Below are 5,631 nucleotides of genomic sequence, written 5' to 3'. Positions count from 1 at the left end.
TCTAACATACTATATTCACTTGGGGCGGGGGGGTTGTTCCCTGCTGTATCGCTGGCACCTACAACTGTTTCTGTAACAAAAATATTTGTTGAATAAATAAATGAATTCGTACTCTCATTTCAATGCATTCTATGTGCCTCACCTTACATATGAGGCTTACATTCTCTAAAGGCTCATTTCCATGAAATGATGATATCAAAACACCTATCTCCTACTGTTTTTGCTCAATTAAGTGATAACAATATTTGCGAAGCCTCTCCCATGGTGCCAGAATCTGAGAGAAGCTAAATAAACACTTGTTGCCTTTGTTGGGAGTTATCATTAGTTAACATTACTGTGGCAAACTGTGGCCAAGAATTTAGTTTTTGTGTCTGCAGAAAACCCTCCTGACCCACTTCTAGAAGCTTTAGGGACCAAACACTATCCCCATGCTTGCCCCATTCTGGCAGACACCCTTCTGACACCAACCCCCTCCACCAGACTCAGGCTCTCACACCTGCCAGAGCCCTTTGTGGAAGTACTACTTTTTCTCAGGGAGAAAATAGCTCACCCATGTGACACCAATTCCATCTTCCAGGACACCAGGGTGGTATTCTGTGCAATGAAAGTAATTTACTAAATGGTCCTCTGGTGCCATCGAAAAGTGAATTCATTTTGCACAGGTCACAAGTTTACTTCCAGAGAGCAGTTTCATCCCTGCCGGAGCAGGCCCAAACCTAATGGAAAATTGAAGCACAGCATGGAGGGTCCATGCAACAGTGGTGCGGGAGCCAGTTGAGGGAGAGAAACAGGAGGAGCAGTGATGACTGTAAGAAGGCCACGCTGATCTCCGTCTTGCTCTTGGGCCTGTTAACTTCTTATCCAGAGGGGCCAAAAGTTAGGGGGGGTGGTCACTACCATGCGGAAGGTGTGGGAGGAGAGGACAAAGCCAGAGCCCACAGACACCACAATCAGAACCAGTTGTCCAGAAACACAATAAACCCAAGCCTGACTGGTGTTGAGAGAGAAGGAGTTCTGGTAGAGAGAATACAATGTTCTTAACCATATTCTTGGAATGTGGTTGGGAATCCCAGCCCAGACATAGATAAATTATAGCATGGAGTGATTACCAGGACTGCAGAGCCATCAACAATAACAAATGCTTACATCAAGTTCTCTCTCTCTCTCTCTTTTCTCTCATTTCTGTTTTAGAAAGATCTCCTTTTCACATCTGTGTGTGCACTCCATGGCTGTTCTTCTCAGATAAGTAACAGCGTTTCTCACCAGATCTGGATTTAGAATCTGCCCTTTTTGAACATTGAGAAATCACTCTAAAATGTCAAACAAAGCAAGGCTATTTGAGGAGCTCTTTACAGCACACACAGGGAAGGCAAGTGAGATTCACCGCTACTCTTCCCAGATTTGCATCGAGAGCTGCCTCAAATCAGAAAGAAATCCAACAGATGACAGTATTTGGCGACATGCCATGCTGGGGAATGCCCGTTTTGCAGGTTATTGTAGACCTTAGAAGGTGAATTTGGACAGTATAGGCAAGAAGATGACAGACTGTATCTACGTTTCACTTGTTAGTCATTTTCTTCAGCCCCTCCCCACTTTTCACTTGCCTTCTAGAAATCTCAGAGACAACACTTTCATTTTAAGGAACCAGCTCAAAATTGTACAACACGGGCTCTATAAGCTGTTAATAAGTGTTTTATGAAAAAAATACTAATTTCTTGGCCAACTTAACTTGGTAAATTTTAGGTTGAAAAAAGTTGACCAGGTGTCTTTACTGAGGACTTTTTGGTACCTTTAAGATGTGAGCTGTGAATCTCAAATATATGGATATAGCATGTGATGTTCTCTAAAATTATTTGATGATAGAAACCTTTTTCAGGGAGCACCCTATAGGGGTATTCCTGCAGAGAACACATTTTAAGAAATGCTGATTAAATCTTTTCCTTTTATTGGCCCAAAGAAACATTAATGGGTTCTGCTATAGTAATATTCTAATCAGCAGAATTTTTAAGGTCAGGACTTACATCCTAGGCATTTTGAAAATGTTGGTTTAAATGTTTGGTACATACTTTAATTCATAATATGGAAATCTCAACCTCACGACAGTGGAATTATCATAAACTCAAGCCTTCATTGAATGCAGACAGCCTGGTACAGTGGTGCAGGCCACAGACTCTGGAGCCAGATTCTCTGGGTTTGAATTTGTTTTAATCCCATTTATGACCTGTGTAGCCTTGTGTTAGGTACTTAACCCCTCTGTATCAGTTATGCATCCCCATATGTATAATGAGGTGATAATAATAATAGTACCTACTTCATAGATTTGCTTGAAATTTAAGGAGTTAACAATTTATAAAGTAGAATGGTAAATACTAAGCATTTGAAAAGGGATATGTAATACAAATCATTTTAAGCTCTCAAGGACAAAAATGGTACGCATGTCATTAGAGCCAATAAGATATACCTCGTGCCCTTCCCCATCTAAGAACTTTCCTATTTTCAATGCAAAAGAGAAACAATAGAAATTTAAGTTCAACATTAACAAAAACCTATTGACTGAAAAATTATACAAAATTCCAATGTAGAATGAAAGGTTATTCAGTTTGGGAAATTTTAGACAAAATATCAGACTTGGACTAAATACAACTTAGCCCAAATCCACAAAGTCTCAGGGCCTGGGGATATTGACATTCAATGCCTGCAGACAAGTATGTACGGGTGTTTCTGTAGAAATGCTGAGCACTTACTTGAAGATTTTGCTATTTTTAATTGCTAAATTGAAAAGATACCTCTTTGGGTGTCATAAAACCATACTCATATCAATGTCACGAATCTTTCTTTAGCAAACACATATTTCAACATAAAAGACATGACTAAAAATCCTTCAGGTTCTCTAACCTCGGTTGAGGAAAGACACTTTATATCACACAGGTCCTAGTTGAGGCAGGGGCTCCATAAGAAGCCTACAAACTCACTTCAGACCTATTATTGCTTGTTATTTCAAAAGTAGACATGTGTGTATTGTGGCTCATTTGTTTCCTCCCCCCACAGGGGTCTATCCTTGGCCCTTGTCCATGCCAGCTCGGAACCCTACAAACCAATCCCTGTGGTCTGCATTTACCAGGCTCCACTGCCAGCTGGCTCTTGGGTGGCTAAGGGAGGCACCTCAAGATGAGGCAGGAGAAAAGAGAAGACAGGACATTTCTTTCCTGCCCCCTTCCTACTCCAGGCCGTATTTTCTGGCAGTGGCTATACCTCTCCTTGACTTCAGTTTGCACTGGACTGAAGTAATGGACTTTGGGACAATAATGGCTCCCACCACTGCGAATCCCCGGGTACCTCACCATCCTTTATTGTTCCCTTAGCCCTGCCTACACCCCTGTAAGCAGCCTCTTATGTGCAGTCTCTTGAACCATGTGAATTGGGTTTTGCTTTTTGCTACAGATACAGAGTGATACAGAGATGTAGTAAAACTATAATAATTTTATATAAATAATGATCAATGTGATTGTTAAGCAAAGAGTAGCATATTTGCAAGTTCAGATAACCTCAAAGGTAAGGAAAAATCAGTATTGTTTCTACTCAACTCTGCCACCCGGGTGGACAAGGGACCCTCCCGCAGCGAGTTATGCCTATTGCAGATATCTTAGTTCTTTCAGGAGCCTTAAGTAATATTCATGATTCCTAAATGACTGAAGTACTTCAGACATGGCACGCACTTACCACTTATAATTAGAAGCCATTTCAAAACATATAAAGTAATGTTATCTTTTTTTAAAAAAAAAAGTTTATGTTGACATTTTTAATCTAAAATCTCACAAAATTAATCCACTTCAGCAAACATCTTGGGTCCCTTGCCGCTGGTCCTCCCTCTTCCTAGATTTACCTCAGGTCTTATGCCTGACTTTTTTTGTCGGTTAGACCTCAACTTAATGATGACCCACTTAGAGAGGGCTTGCAGTAGCCATCTGCCTTTCATTCCAGCATCCTAATTTAACACTATTTATAACAACTTTTACTACTTGGTATTTTTGCTGCTATTTCTTGTGCACCTTCTCCCCCATTAGAATATAAGTTCCACTACAGCTGAGACCTTGTCTATTTTATTCACTGATATATCTTCAGAACTTAGCCCATAGTGGGTACTCAAAAAATACTACAACGTAATGAATGAATTGGCATTTTGCAGAGATAAATGGAATAAAATACTGTTCCTGCTTTCAAGTAACATAAATGAGAGAACAAAACACACCTATAAATTTATAATAGAAGAAAATGCTGTGATAGAAGAGTCCCGCTTTCAGCTATAGCAGACTATGGTATAACAGAGCAATCATCCCTCTGAATAAATTACAAAAGTGTGATAAAATGAAAACGTTTCATTAGGAACTCTCAGGGAAGCCAGGATTTGCATGGCCAGGAGCCCAGAGAAAAGAGAAAGTCGTGGAGGTGAGCCCGGCATTTGGTACTTCATATTTCCTCGGGGCATTTGCTGATCCATACATGGCATGACTGGAAAGGCTGAGAAGCCAAGCAGAAAGCAACTACTCAGAGGCAAAAATGCTAAGCAGAGATTTCATCATCTCAGAGAGATATGGAGACAAAACTTGGAGTTCAAGGCCAGACAGTTAGGACTTACAGGGCCGAGATCCAGGAGAGGAGGAGAGCCAAGAGCAGGGAGCCCAACAATCAGAGCAGCATTTCCTCATGTGGCACTTGCTGCTTTTTAAGGAGCAGCTCTGAAGAGGCAGACAGTGGCCTCTAAGTCTCTGGGAAGCTGAGCAGAACTGCCAGCAGTGTCACAGTGCTGGAAGATTTTTTTATATTCTCTCTGGAGGAAGAAAGTTCCATATATAACCTCTGCAGGTTTTTATATACATGGCTGGGATTTCATAAAATGTTACCAGATATCCAAAAGAGACGACCAAGAGGTGGGGAGAAAAGACCATAGGAACGGACTCTCAAGAGAATCAAGGAGTTATTGAAATACTTCAAAACCCCAATGATTTCTAGATTAATGAAAATAAATGATAAGATAATTGTAATCTATAAAAAAGAGTCAAATGTAAGTTCTAAAACCCATATCAGAAATTGAAAACTCAGTAAATAGATTTGATAGATTAGACACCACTGAAGAAGGGACTAGTAATCTGGAAGATAGAAGAGTGGGAATTATCCAGAGTGAAGCACAGAGAAGGAGGATGTAAAATACAGAAAGAGGCACAAAGAACCCAGTAGATTTATATGGAATTAGAGTCCCAAGGAGGGGAGTAGGGGGGAGTGGGATAGGGAGGCAGAATAATATTTGAAGAAATAATGACCAAGAATTTTCCAAAGCCAACAGAATACATTAAGCCACCGATTCAAGAAGTCCCTCAAACCCCAAGCAGGATAAATACAAAGAAAAAGCACCCCAACCCACAACATTGAAAATCAAATGCAAAGAGAAAAACTTTGGAGATAAATACAAATTGGTATAGCTACATAAAGGAGAGAATAATTTTGCTCCCAGGGATCAGATAAAGATTCACAAAGAAGGCAATAATTCAAGAGGCACGTGGCTGGCTCAGTCAGTGGAGCCTGTGACTCTTAATCTGAGAGCTGTGAATGAGCCTAAAAATAAAATCCCTTAAA

This window comes from Vulpes vulpes, chromosome 11 (genome assembly GCF_048418805.1).
Source record: "Vulpes vulpes isolate BD-2025 chromosome 11, VulVul3, whole genome shotgun sequence".
Classification (NCBI taxonomy): domain Eukaryota; kingdom Metazoa; phylum Chordata; class Mammalia; order Carnivora; family Canidae; genus Vulpes; species Vulpes vulpes.
The sequence above is the reverse complement of the archived record's forward strand: the minus strand, read 5'-3'. Positions refer to the sequence as shown.